The sequence below is a fragment of the Meles meles genome, chromosome 15, assembly GCF_922984935.1.
Source record: "Meles meles chromosome 15, mMelMel3.1 paternal haplotype, whole genome shotgun sequence".
Classification (NCBI taxonomy): Eukaryota; Metazoa; Chordata; class Mammalia; order Carnivora; family Mustelidae; genus Meles; species Meles meles.
This window is the reverse complement of record NC_060080.1, coordinates 33,307,964-33,323,305: the sequence shown is the minus strand read 5'-3', so window position 1 is coordinate 33,323,305 and position 15,342 is coordinate 33,307,964. Positions and strand designations below refer to the sequence as shown.

At 35.2% G+C, this 15,342-nt stretch overlaps 1 long non-coding RNA gene across 1 annotated transcript; it reads right to left on the bottom strand.

Annotated features, from left to right (window-relative positions):
* Nucleotides 1-577: 577 nt before the first annotated feature.
* Nucleotides 578-13,070, bottom strand: LOC123926085. The gene is made up of 4 exons (XR_006815153.1): nucleotides 13,034-13,070; nucleotides 2,463-2,600; nucleotides 1,407-1,706; nucleotides 578-613 (listed from the first exon to the last, which is right to left on the bottom strand). It is a non-coding gene; the product is annotated as an uncharacterized LOC123926085 (long non-coding RNA).
* Nucleotides 13,071-15,342: the final 2,272 nt, after the last annotated feature.

Below are 15,342 nucleotides of genomic sequence, written 5' to 3'. Positions count from 1 at the left end.
CTGTTAGTAAAGGGATGAAATTTTTGACCGTTTGGAGGGCCATTAATTCCTATAGCTCATTTAGTAACAACTCCTGTGGTGGGAACTAATGAAACTCCAGGGCTTGTAATAGATAATACCCCCAACTCTCCATATAGATGAACAAATTCTTCCTTTTTCTACAAGTAAAAAAAGGATTAAACAAGCATAGAGCATACTTGGATCAAAATGCTCACCTGTGTGAAAACCCACAGCGTCTAAGAGCTTTGTGGACTCCCCCATTGGGACATGCTCTTTCTTCCACTGCCCGATCCAATTCCCAACATGGGGCTTTCCTTTTTGGCTAATTCCACAAATGAGCCCAGATTATCCTTAGAAGTATACCCTCACAAAAGCATTCTTTCTGGTGGCCTTCCATTTTCTTCTTATTCTTGGAAAGGTGGTATATTTGTGCAAATGGGGTGGAGGAAGTGTGGATAGTTTACTGCAATGAAGATTCCTCACCTGCAGAGAGGGTCTCTTTTTAAGGGGAAAATGAATAAAGAAAGAGACACTGCAATGAAGTTTTGCTTAAAAAAAATTAAAATGCATAATGTTTAAAAATATGATGCTTCTCCTTGATGTCCTGTCATTTCTGTAAAAACATAAAGAATATCCAAATAAACCTGATAGTACCACAACTTTCTACCTCCCAAACTTGTAGAATTTCTGAATGCCAAGGACCACAATTTTAGGAATGTTATTCTAATATGACCACTCTGTCAGTTCTCTCCAGAAAAAAGACTTCCTAAATCATAGTGGCTTTTAACATTAGTTGTTATATTTCTTATGATTTGATCAGTTGACTGAATGGTTCCTTGCTAAATTCACCTGGGTTCATGCAGCTACATTCAGCTGGAGTATTAGTTGGTTTAGATGATCCAAGATGGCTTTGCTTACATATTTGGGACATGTAAGTTCTCCCTTGGCCTCTCATCCTGTATTAAGCCATATTGGGTTCCTTGTACATTAATTTCATGGCCATTTTTCAAGCAGGTGAGGGAGGAAGAGACAGAATATCTAGGGATCTCAGGATATAAGGAATGACATGTGCTAGGTTCCCTTGGCTTTCTTTTTGCCTCATCAATCTTGGGCTGAGTGTTGGAGAAGTCAGCAATCTAAAAATACCAATGGGCACAGACAAAACAAAGCCTGAACAAAAGTCTGTTCTCTCTAACTAGAAGACCAGGAAAGGGGCAGTCTACTTAGAAAGAAAATAACTATTCACTCAAAACAAGCACCATAGAAAAAACTGTGGCCCCACTTATACCCCTAGCAGGAAAGGCTGAGCAAAGAACCTAGATATCTGCCATTGTCAGGTTATAACGAGGTGCTCTAACACTCTACTAGAGTGGTGTTAGAGGCTCAGTAGGGTCTGAGGCATTTACCTTCCATCAGGTGGTGAACAAGGCCCCTCTTCCATGGTGTCAATGGAGACCATTTGGGGAGCTGGACTTCCAACTCCCATGGTATTAATGAGACATGATGCCTCCTTCCTGCTGGAGTAGAATGAGAGGAAGTTTTTTGAAGATTCAGAACCTTCATGACAGCCAGGAATAAGGGCTCCTCCAATCAGTGTCAATATAGGTCATGTGGGTATAGACTCCAGGGTGTCAGTGGAGGAGGGAACCTGTATTTTTCATTCATTGTTCCATATAGCAGAAGTGAGGCGGCATCTCCTTCACTTGCTGGAGTGGCATCAGAGAAAGGACAAAAGACAAGAATACCTAAATAAGACCCAGAGTCTCATAAAATAATACTTGAAATGCCCAGGTTTTATTTGAAAACCACCCCTCATACCAAAACCTAGAAATAACTGAACTCGAATGAGAGAAAGCAATCGAAGGAATCCTATAGCTGTTAGAATTATTGGAAAAGGATTTTAGAAAAACATTTAGAAAATTGATTCAGTGAACTATTATGAATACATTTAAAACAAATGAAGAAAAAATAGAAATTTAGCAAAGATATAGAAATTCTCAGAAAAGAAATACAATAGACAAAGAAGAACAAAATGGAAATTTTAGAAATAAAGTAAAAGAATAGTGAAGCAATCCTCAGTGGATATGCACAACATTAGAATGGAGGGAACAAAGGAAACAATCAGTGAAGTTGAAGTGAGGACAATAGATAATAATCTGAACAATGGAGAGAAAAGCGACTGAGGGAAACAAAAACAAAAACCTCAGGGACTTGTGGAACCATAACAAAAGATCTAGCATTTGTGTCATCAGAATTCCAGAAGGAGAGGAAAAAGAGGGTTGGGATGAAGAGGTATTAAAAAAAAATAATAACTGAAAATTTCTCAAACTTAGCAAAAGACTTAAACCACAGATTCAAGAAACTGAGCAAATCCCAAATAGTATTTTTAAAAATGCCAAAAAAATCATAGTCAAACTTATGAAAACTAGGGATAAAGCAGTGAGTGAGAAATGACATCTTACCTGTAGAGTAAACACAATTCAAATGACGGCAGAGGTTTCATATTAAACCATGGAGGCCAAATTGAAGCAGCACCACATTTTTCAAGTAGTTAAAGAAGAGAACTGTCAAATCAAAATTCTTCATCCATAGGGAACAGACTTCAGGAATGAAGAGGAGATCAAGATATTCTCAAATGAGGAAAAACTAAAAGAATGTGTCACCATCATATCTATAAAAGAATGGCTAAAGGAAGGTGTCTAAACCTAAAGTACACAGTTTAAAAAAAAGTCTTGAAATATCAGAACATGAGAAAGAACAACCAAAAGAGCAAATATATGGAAAAATACAGTAGAAAAATACACTTTCCTTGTTTTCTTGAGTTTTCTAAACTATGGATGACAGCTGAAGCAAAATTTATAACACTCTTTGATGCGGTTCTCCATATATGTAAATGAAATATTTAAGACTGTTATATACAAGGGAAGGTAAAGGGACATGGAGTTTCTACACTTCACTTGAACCAGTAAAATGTTGACACCAACAGATTGACATAAATTATGTATATATAATAGAACACCTAGAGCAAAAACTAAAAATTATACAAAGAGATACACACAAATATACTACAGAGAAAGCAAATTGGAAATTTTTTAAAATCTCCAATAAACTCATTCCAGGAATGCTGGAAAAAACAAAACAAAACACAAAACAGGTAGAAAACCAAAAATAGAATGTCAGACTTAAAACTTAATATATCAAAAATTAAATTTAATATAAATGGTAAATTTACAAATTAAGGGAAAGAGTTTAGTAGGTGGATTAAAAAATATGACTAAATAGTATACTGTCTATAAGAAATTCACTTCAAATATAACAGTATCTCTAGGCTGATATTAAAAGTATGGAAAAGGACATACAGTATAAAAGCTAATCAAAGGAAAAGCAGGAGTGACTAGATTAATACCAGATAGAGGAAAATTCAGATGGATTGAGAGGTGGACAAAGGGATGCACACATTTATATGCTATGGTTTATAACTATATGTAATAAATGGTAATCATAGAACATAGGTGGTAGATCTATAGTTACTCACTATAAACATCTTTTAGTTTTTCTGTATTTTTAAAATTTGTAATCAAGTTTTGGGATATATATCCATATTAAAGACATATTAGAAAACCCAAAGGAATAATAATGCCTTTGTACCAGATCGGAAAATTAGTCATAGACAAGAAATTGCTATAGCTCTACCTAATAAAGCTTAAAAGCAAATCTCCAAAGGATAGAACAGTTTCTACATAATTTAACAGCATTTCAGAACAAAGATAAAGAATATTTAAGGAGGTGGGAAGGAGTGGTACCTGGATGGCTCAGTCAGTTAAGCATCTGTCTTTAGGTCAGGTCATGATCTCGGGGTCATAGGACCAAGCCCTGTGTCTGGCTCCCAAACTCAGTGGGGAGTCTGCTTGCTCCTCTCCCTCTACCCCTCCCTGCCTGCTCATGCTCTCACTCCTTCTGTCCCTCAAATAAATAAGTAAAATCTTTAAAAAAAAAAAGAATATTTTAAAAGATTAAAAATATCCAGCATCAAACAAAATAAAATTAACAATACCTGACTACAAAAGATTACCAAGCATGTAAAGAAGCAAGAAAATAAAAGAAAAAAAACCAATACAGATAAGAAATAGATAACATAGTATGCGAGGACATTAAAGAGTTATTATAGCTATATTAGTTATGTTCAAGAAGATAGAGAAGAGCATGACTCTGTTAAGGGGACAGCTGCAACCAAAGACAAAAATTGAATTTATAAATATTAACAAATCTGAAGTTTAATATGAAAAACATAGTGGTTGGATTAATACATAATTAGACACTGCAGGAAAAGTGACTAGTAAACTTGAAGACATAGCAGCAGAAATTACGCCAAGTAAAACACAAAGACTAAACAATATAATGGTGATTAATAATAATAACAACAATAATAATAATAAATAAAGTACCAGTAAGCTGTGAGATAACTTTAAGTGGCCAGATATGTGAGTGAATTTTCTGAAGGAGAGAGCAAAATAAATAATTGAAAATAAATATTTGAAGAAATAAGGCTAAAAGTTTTCCAAATTTAATGAAAACCAAAAATTCACAGATCAAGAAAATTAACAAATACCAAGTATAAGAAACCTGAATAAAATTCCACAAAAGCACATCATAATCAAATGGCTTAAGCTAATGATAAACAGAGAATGTTACAAACAACCAGAGAAGAAAGATATAATATGTACAGAAGAATAAAGAAAACAATGACAACAGAATTACTTTGAAGTACAAGTCTGATAATAGCGAAGTGACATATTTAAACATAATAGAAAAGTCTCTTGGAATCTGCACCAAGCAAAAATATCTCTCTTTTTAAAAATATTTATTTATTGGGACGCCTGGGTGGCTCAGTGGGTTAAAGCCTCTGCCTTCAGCTCAGGTCATGATCTCAGGTTCCTGGGATCGAGCCCCGCATTGGGCTCTCTGCTCAGCGGAGAGCCTGTTTCCCTCTCTCTCTGCCTGCCTCTCTGCCTATTTGTGACCTCTCTCTGTCAAATAAATAAGTGGAATCTTAAAAAAAAAAAAGAATTTAAAAATATTTATTTATTTATTTTAGAGAGAGGCAAGAAGAGGGCATAAGCAGGAAGGACAGAGAGAGAGAGGGTGACTCTATGCTCAGTGTGCAGCTGGACAAGGGGCCCAATCTCATGACCCTGAGTTCACAACACAGATCCAAAACCAAGATTCAGACACTTAACCAACTGCGCCACCCAGGAACCCTAAAAAAAAATCTTTTAAAAATACAGTGTAAAATTTTTTTCAGGCATGTAAAGTCTAAAAGAATTTATCCACCAGTAGGCCTGCTGCATGGGAAATTTTAAAAGAAGTTCTTTTAGGAAGAGGGAAAATGATACCAGACGGAAATAGGGGTTTATACAAAGAAATGAAGAATAATGGAAATGGTAAATATACTTGTAACTGGTCCACTTTCTTACACTATACACAAAAGTAAACTCAAAATGGATTAAGGACCTAAATGTGAGATCCAAAACATAAAACTCATAAAAGAAAACATAGAAAGTATTTTTTTTAGCCATTGGCTTTCACAACATATTTATGGATATGTCTCTTCAGGCAAGGGGAACAAGAAAAAAATGAACTATTAGAACTACACCAAAATAAAAGGCTTTTGCACAGCAAAGGAAACAATAAAAAAAAAAAGAAACCTACGAAATGGGAGAAGATATTTGCAGATGATATATCTGATAAAGGGTTCATATCCAAAATATGTAAAGAATTTATAGAACTCAGGACAACCCCCTGAACAAATCTGATTAGCAAATAGATAGAGGGCCTGAATAGACATTTTTCCAAAGAAGACATACAGATAACCAGCAGACACATAAAAGGATACACAAGGTCACTAAACATCAGGGAAATGCAAATCAAAACCACAATGAGTTATCACTTCACACTAGTCAGAATGGCTAGTCAGAATTCTCATCCCTCTTCTAAAAATGTTTCAAAATTGAGCATCCACTATGTGTCAGACCTTCTGTATCAAGAGCATTGTATGGAGGAAATTCCTTCATATTGATGACATGTATATCCTGAAAGTAAAATTATTATGCTCATTTTGTAGAAGGCAAAACAGGTTGGAGAAGCTATGTAGGTTGCCCAGGGTCACCGACCTACTGAGTTACAGGACCAGAACTCAAAATTAGGCACTCTGATTCCAGCATCTATTTTCTTTATAACATATTTGATCTTACTAATGCTGGTATTTTACTTTAATATCACTTAAAATCAACTTAAAACAATTTTTAAAAAGCTTGAGTAAAATTTGCATCCCACAGTTCTTTATCTTCCTGTAAGCCCCCACCCTCACTGGAGTTAATTTTCAGTCCTGCCCAGAACATTTCATTGTCTATTTTGGTGTGAGTAGCTCAATATTTATGAAGAGCCATTTGCTGTCTTTGTTTCAGTCATCTGAGAAGCTTATCAAATTCTTCTCATCTGACCATTATTGTTTGAGATAGAACACAAAGTCTGAGAAAATACATATAATTAATCTGATTATCCATGCAAGTTGCTCATTAAATATGGTAATTTTGGGGTGCCTGGGTGGCTCAGTGGGTTAAAGCCTCTACCTTTGGTTCGGGTCATGGTCCCGGGGTCCTGGGATCGAGCCCTGCATCGGGCTCTCTGCTCTGCGGGGAGCCTGCTTCCTCCTCTCTCTGCTTGCCTCTCTGCCTACTTGTGATCTCTGTCTGTCAAATAAATAAATAAAATCTTAAAAAAAATAAATATGGTAATTTTTTTGGTCTTACCTTAATTAATTTCTTTGTGGAACTGGAAATTATGTATTAAAAACAGTCAGTTAAACAACCAACTCTGATTTCAGCTCAGGGCCATGAAATCAAGCCCCACATCAGGCTCCATGCTGGGCATGAAGCCTGCTTAAGATTCTCTCTCTCTCTTTGTACCCCCTCACCCCCACTCACTCATGCTCAATCTCTCTCTCTCAAAAAGAAAAAAAATCTTGAATCTAGATATATTAAAGTATCTGAAAATGAAGTCAGACTTCTGATATGGGCTCCTCTCTACTTTTCTTTCTGATTGGGAAATGGTATTTGGAAATGAAACATGCAAACAATAAAGAAAATAATCCATTGTATTTAAGCTGAAATAAAAAGAGACTAAACTGAGAGGTGCCTGGGGTGGCTCAGTTTGTTGGGCGTCTGACTTCTGATCTCTGCTCAGGTCTTGATCTCAGGGCTGTGAGTTCAAGCCCCACGTTGGGCTCCACAAAGGGGCCTACTTTAAAAAAAGGAAGAAAAAAAGAAAGACTAAACTGAAATAATTTTTTCCCTCCAGAATAATAGCCATTTCATCAATTTTCCAGTCCAGAACACTGAGGACACCTTTCTTACCTCTGTTTTTTCATCTTGGATATTCATGTTAAGTATTTTTATTTATTCTGTTAAAACTTTAGTTCAATTTGATTCTTATTCATACCTTCATTCTGGCCCTGGGCCTCAATCCTGAAACACAAAGTGACCATAACAATATCTCATCGCTCTGAAACAGTTTTATCATCTCCTTAAATATCCTGATGACAATTTCCAGACCAGTCATTCTAAGACATAGTAGTTTCTTCAGGTTCTTCAAGCTCTCAGAACATCCCTGTGATTCTATATCCTATCCAGACTTCATAAAATTTCCCACTTCTTCCCCCTCCCACTGCCAGCTATACAATATCATTGAAAATTTTAGATATCCACAACTTTTTGTCTTTAGCATGTGATATACCTATTCTCAGACCAGAGTCTGCGCTTAAGCCTTCTCCCCAGTAAAGAATCCCATCTAACTTATTTTGGAATATCTGAAATTCCAGCCTTTCTTTTATACTGAAATCAAACTCTGTGTTTTTCATTGATCCTCCAAACCACATTCATATCCTTTCTGTCAGAAGACCTTTAGTGTTTATAATCACCATTTAATGCTTAACTCTTGTCTATTGGTTTTAGGTAAGTCTTCTAAGATTATAAACACTTTGAGAACATGACAAACTTTTTCTTTTGCGTCAAGTACAAGCTTAAGTCAGTTGGTATATCTCTAATTACTAGTTTTTTGAATCATAAAATATATATTTTATACTTTATGAGATGTGCTTTTATAAAGCTTTGAAGTCAATATTATTTTGATAATTTCTACTTGTACTTAGTTATATCAGTATCATTATAATCAGTTTTTGGGTGAATATGATAATGGCAAGTGAGTTACTTGGTTTTTTGATTCATTTACACACCTTCATTTACATATGATTCATGTACATTGTGTATAACATATTGTGTCTATATTGCACATATGCTTGTGTTCCTTTCATTTACCACCACAGTGGTCCAAATATTGTAATAAATATTTACTTTGAGCATATTAACTTATATAACATTTACCACCACAGTGGTCCAAATATTGTAATAAATATTTACTTTGAGCATATTAACTTACACCACCTCAGAATCTTATAGCACTTCAGGTTCATTGTTTGGAACACTATGTCCCTTTGCACAGGATTATTGATGGAGCAAGTCCAAAGACTCAACTGAATGGGTCAACACCCTTCACAGAAACTTACTAGCTTCCCAATATGTCTTAAAAACATACAATTCATTCATTTAACAAGTACCGAGTTTCTGCTATGTTGCAATAACTATAAAAGGTACGAAGGACACAGTGTAAATGGGACACAGTCTCTGCAACCAAGGAGATTGTGCCTGTACCTAGGTGTAAGATTGAGAGTAGGCAATAGAAATGTGGTGTGAAGCAGGCTGCAAAAGCAAGGTATCCAGAGCACCCTGGCATCACAGAGGAGAGTTTTGTGACCCACCCTGAGAAGTCTAGGCTAGAAATATAAAATCCGAGGTCAAATTTAGATATAACCATTCATACTGTCACAAAATTAGTACCAATTTGAGCCCTTTTTTTTTTTTTTAAAGATTTCTTATTTATTTATTTGACAGAGAGAGATCACAAGCAGGCAGAGAGGCAGGCAGAGAGAGTGAGAGGGAAGCAGGCCCCCTGCCGAGCAGAGAGCCCGATGTGGGACTCGATCCCAGGACCCTGAGATCATGACCTGAGCCGAAGGCAGCGGCTTAAACCACTGAGCCACCCAGGCGCCCCTGAGCCCATTTTTTTTAAAGTTAACTTAGAATCTGTGGCTCTTTAAATTCAGTTAAACTAATATTTCTGAATCATAGATTTCCAACTAGATTATATACAATCTTCTAGGCACTGTTGTTGTGTTAGAAGGTGGAGGAAGACAGTAAAGGACCGCCCAAACTGAGAAGGCACTTTGAGACCAGAAGACAAAGGAGGCCACTCCATAACAGTTTACACGGAGTTTTATTCAGGGTAACTTTCTGATGGGGGGATGGGGTGGAGGATGGTCTATCCACAGCAACTGCATAGCAATTCTCTGCAAAATCTGAACCTTAGTTCACAGGTTTTATAGAGCGAGGGGACATGCAGGAGGACATTGTAGTGAGATCAAAGGGTTCACACACACCACAAAGGGCTTTCCTGCACCTAATTCATAGCTACCCTTCAATTAGATCTTGTGACACAACCTATGCATCAGGAAGAGGAAAGACTATGTCATAACAGACTCACGGAAGGCCAAAACAAGCTTTCCCCCATACTGGCCTTGGCAGGCATTTCTAAGGCGTGTATATTAATTTCTAAGAAGACTAGAACAAGTCACCCCAAGAGAGGTCAAGGAGGAAACATGAACAAAGTGGAAGGCCAGTGCTGCAGTTAGTATTGTCAGCCCTGCTACATGGTGATACTAAGAACAGTAAGACAAAGCTTTGCCTTTTGGATTTTTAAATATTCCCTGCAGTGGACCATCTCTAATTTGTGGCAGGACTTGCTTTTGAAAAATAAATAAATGGCAGCAAGAACTTCATCTGACAAAAAGAATGAGTGATCAATATGCATCATATTATATTTGGCCAAAAATTATATGTGATTATAAAGTGATGGGGTTAATATTCTGTCATGCCTTGTAAATTAATTTTTAACAACACCAAAAATGGTATGTCAAAATTTTTTGAAAAGTGAAAACACCTTAAATAATAAATTATTTCTCACTTTGATATATAAGATTTGATCTGAGAATCACTTTTTATTATGTGTTTGTAGGTCCTGCCATGTCCCTTTTTCCCTCTTTCATCTTCTTGAGAGCTCATTTAATAGCATTGGAATTACTCCCAGATTTTAAAATAAGAACCACAAAACCAGCTCTACCAGAAAAATGTGTTCTGATGAAATCGAACCAATGGAATAATGTTGGTACTTGTTGAGTAAAAAATACAAACCAATCTGAGTTTATAATATACTTAACTCCCAGGAAGGAATCCAAAGATCTGAAAAGTTTTGTCATATTGCAAATGTTTTGCCCAAAGAGAATTATTTGAGTGAATTTGCTTTGGAAGCCTTTCCTTCCAGTACTTTTATTTGGTCTATGTTAAGTCTACTGCCTTTACTAATTTAAGGAAAAAACAAACAAACAAAAACACATAAAAAGGAATCAAAACCATCATAAGATTGAATCTAATTCAATTTAAAGTTTCCCCATTGAGGAAAACAACAGTCACAGCTACACACAGATACACACACACAAACACAAACACACACACTTTTCAGATTGTCTAAACTATATTTGATGTTATTTGTAAGTTATTGTGAACATATCATTCTTTGATTCTAAATGGTTTCCTCAGTGCTCTGTTTATAATTCTGTTTGGGAAACTAAACTCTCTAAAGCAACTTGTACTGCCCTTCATAAATAATAACTTGAAAAGTTAAGAAAAATTAGCCTTGCCAAAGAGAAAAGCACCATTAAGTATGAACTATAAATATTAGAAAGGTAACTCAGCCAAATTTTTCTGAAATTGCATTATAATCAGGAGGTCTGTTTGAAAGTATTATAAAATATACCTTTCATGAAATTAAAATATTTTTTATTATCAATTATTTATGGCAATCAAATAAGAGTCTACCTGACCACCTTCTTTAACATTGCTTTTCTAACCTCTAATCTCCCTCTTATCACTATAAACAAATACAATCAAACTAAGCCACTAAATTGGGAATTTAATAATTTAATTTTAATAAAACTGGGAAATTGAAAGAAGCCTTAAAAATGTCTTTTAAGGGGCACCTGGGTGGCTCAGTGGGTTAAAGCCTCTGCCTTTGGCTCCGGTCATGATCCCGGGGTCCTGGAATCGAGCCCCACATCGGGCTCTCTTCTTAGTGGGAAGCCTGCTTCCTCCTCTCTCTGCCTGCCTCTCTGCCTACTTGTGATCTCTGTCTGTCAAATAAATAAATAAAATCTTAAAAAAAAGTCTTTTAAAATATCTTAATTCAAAGATATATGCCAATATACAAACAATTTTCTGTTCCCTCATCTGCTTAGTTTTATTCACAGAGCCAAACATAAATTCATTGGGAATTAGTGATGCTTAATCAAAACTATACTTAAGCAATAATATTGTTGTTAAGATTGTAGACAGTTTGAAAGATAATTCATTACCATGGCTTTCTAAACATACTTCTTGAAAATGTGGATCTGCAAGGATCATCAGGAAGTCACAGAGTTGATGATATATAATCTATCCTTGGACCTATGCTTTCCTGCCTTACTAGCCTAATGCTGAATGGGGAGGCTGGAGTTTCAAATTACAACATAGAAACAAAAAGAAGAGAACTTAAGTAAAAGAATTCAGTTTAAAGATGTTAGCCTGATGGATTTAGCACTGTGTCAGATATGGTGGGACTAATGATAATCTCATCTTGATTTCTGGATCAGTAGCAGTGATAGATAAAAGCATGGTCCCTGAAGGCACTCAACTGGTTTTCAAATCATGGGTCATGAGTGATCTTTCCTATGACTTAGTTTCCTCCTACATAAAAATTACTAATGAAAGCCACTTACTGTGGGAAAATGCAGTGATAAAAATATTCACATAATCTGACACAAACCAAAAAAATAAAGTAAAAAAGACAGGAGAGGGTGGCTAAATAGCATTAAAAAAAAAAAACAAAAAACCAAAACTGGTAGATATAAACCCATACAGAAAAATATTCTGTACTAAATGTTTCATTTAAAAGACTACATTCAAAGTTTTAAAAATCCAGCTTTGAGTTGTTTACAAAAGGTGCTTGTAAATATACTGATACAAAACTAAAAGAAGTAAGTTGAGAGAAAAACACTTTACAAACTGTATTCAAAAGAAAGATTGTGGGGCACCTGGGTGGCTCAGTGGATTAAGCCGCTGCCTTCGGCTCAGGTCATGATCCCAGAGTCCTGGGATCGAGCCCCGCATCGGGCTCTCTGCTCCGCAGGGAGCCTGCTTCCTCCTCTCTCTCTGCCCGCCTCTCTGCCTACTTGTGATCTCTCTCTCTGTCAAATAAATAAATAAAAATCTTAAAAAAAAAAAAAAAGAAAGATTGTGAGCTATCTTAACATCAGTGAACTAGGCTTCAATGCAGAAAAAAATATTAGAGGTAAGGAGTTCCAAATTATAAAGATATACCAGGAGGGTATAGCCGTTTACAATTTATATACACCCAATAACATAGCCACAAAATGTAGAAAGCAAAAAATAACAGATCTATGAAAAGAAATAATAAATTGAACAATTATAGTGGGAGATTTGAACTATACTCTTAATATTTTATAGAATAAGATGGAAAAGTCAATATAATATGAGCATAAAATATAAGAAAATTAATATTACTAGTGAAGAGTTCCCTCAGAAATTTCTTATGCAGTAATTAATTTCTGTGAAAAAGAAATTATTTTATTACATACCAGAATATGGTATCTTCTTCTATTTGAGGTTATGATATAAAAGCATCAAAATTCAGCTCTGTCACACATTAGACATGATGCAAATTTGATATCATTGCCAAGTTTAGAATAGCTATGTATCATTTAATAAAATTAATTTACAAGGTCTGAAAGTAAAATTTTTTGAGACCTCACCTCTGTCATCCTTTCCCCTCTTGTTCACTCTGTGAACATTGTGTTCAACTTTCTTGTATGTTAGTAACTTGATAGAATCAGACCCATTTTAGCTTAGCACAATCTTTAATAAAAGAACATTTATTATTGCTTCCCACACTGCTTCTTAAGGCAAGATTCCATCAATAATGGACTATTCCATTTTCCTGTTTTCAGCTTTATTAGTTTCCAGCCAAAACTTAATCAAGATTTAAGGTCAATGAAAAGAGTCAGTCTAACTCTTGAGGGAGTAAGAGCAAAAGATAAATGTGCCTTGGAAAGATTCTTATCACTGCCATTAGAACTATAGAAATAAAATAACAGCTAGATGTTTAAAGACTTTAACATTTCAATAGCCTGGCTTGCTTATAATTTGGAAAAGTAAACCCAGCTAGGGCCAGTCAATGCAATTACAAATAAAAAGGAAAACTTGATTGTTTTTCCATGCATGAAAACATTAAGAAAATTAGTCTTTCCCTCTTTGTCCAAGTACTGACTGTAATTATAGATAGCAGGGATTCTTAGTTACTATAAAATATAGGAGTGCTTTTATACTGCTCCTAACTATATAGCTGATTATTGAAGGAGCATAAGAAGACTGTGGTTTAATGAGTGCAGTTTTGAAAACCAATAGGGGGGAATGTCATTACTGCATAATATTACTGTTCTTTCATCATTAACTTGAAAACACAGCTAAAGAGGAACATGTCTAAACTAGTCCAGCTACCATTCTATTATTAATTTCCCATGACTTGTTCTATCACTCCCTGCTCTTTCATAAAAAGAGGGAAATGCAGATACTTAATGCTGTAGCTTAAAAAGTGTTTAGATTACTATTTTCCTGCAACATGGTTCAAAATGTTCTCAGCTGGGTAGGAAAAAGAGAACCTCTTGCTTTACATTAGAATATTTTTAGAAACAGAATGGAAACTTGAGAACAGAAGTGGATAATAGATAAAAGAAAAGAAATGTTCTGAGTCTGAAAACATACACTGAAATTTTAGTCAGAAGGAAAATTTTTAAAAAAATCATGAATTGCATTAGGGACCATTCATATAACTTTGCTGTATTCTTAGTGATTATTATTATTGGTTTTTCAATAGTCTACTGTAATATTGAACACACAGGACTCAACAGAATATTATCAGATAACAACTTCCCTTCTACAATCCCTCTTTTTTTTTATTTTTAAAATTTTTTATTTAAATTCAATTTAGTTAACATACAGCGCATTATTAGTTTCAGGGTTAGAATTTAGTGATTCATCAGTTGCATATAACACCCAGTGCTCATTCATCTAGTGCCCTCCTTAATGCCCATCATCCAATTACCCCATCTCCCACCTACCTCCCTTCCAGCAACTCTCAGTTTTTCCCCATAGTTAAGACTCTTTTATGATTTGACTCCCTCTCTGTCTTTATCTTATTTTATTTTTCCTTACCTTCCCCTATGTTCATCTGTTTTGTTTCTTAAATTCCACATATGAGTGAAATCATATGGTATTTTTCTTTCTCTGACTGATTTATTTTGCTTAGCATAATTATCCTCTAGTTCCATCCAGTTGTTGCAAATGGCAAGGTTTCTTTCTTTTTATGGCTTATATTCCATTATATATAAATATAAACATATATATATATATATATATATATATATATATATATGCACACACACATTTTCATACATACATACACACAATATCTTCTTTATCCATTCATCTGTGGATGGACATCTGAGCTCTTTTTGTATTTTAGCTATTGTAGACATTGCTGCTATAAACATTGGGGTACAGGTGCCCCTTTGAATCACTATTTTTGTATTCTATGGATAAATGCCTAGTAGTGCAATTTCTAGGTCATAGGGTTGCTCAATTTTTTGCTTTTTGTGGAACCTCCATACTGTTTTCCAGAGTGGTTGCACCAGTTTGCATTCCAACCAACAGTGTAAGAGGATTCCCCTTTCTTCACATTTCACCAATATTTGTTATTTCCTGTCTTGTTAATTTTAGCCATTCTGACTGGTGTAAGGTGGTATCTCGTTGTGGTTTTGATTTGTATTTCCCTGATGCCCAGTGATGTTGACCATTTTTTTGTGTGTCTCTTAGCCATTTGTGTGTCTTCTTTGGAGAAGTGTTTGTTCATGTCTTTTGCCCATATCTGGACTGGATTTTTTGTTTTGGGTTTGAGTTTGATAAGTTCCTTATAGATTTTGGATTCTAGCTCTTTATCAGCTATGTCATTTGCGAATGCTTTCTCCTATTCCATAGGTTGTCTTATAGTTTGTTGATTGTTTCC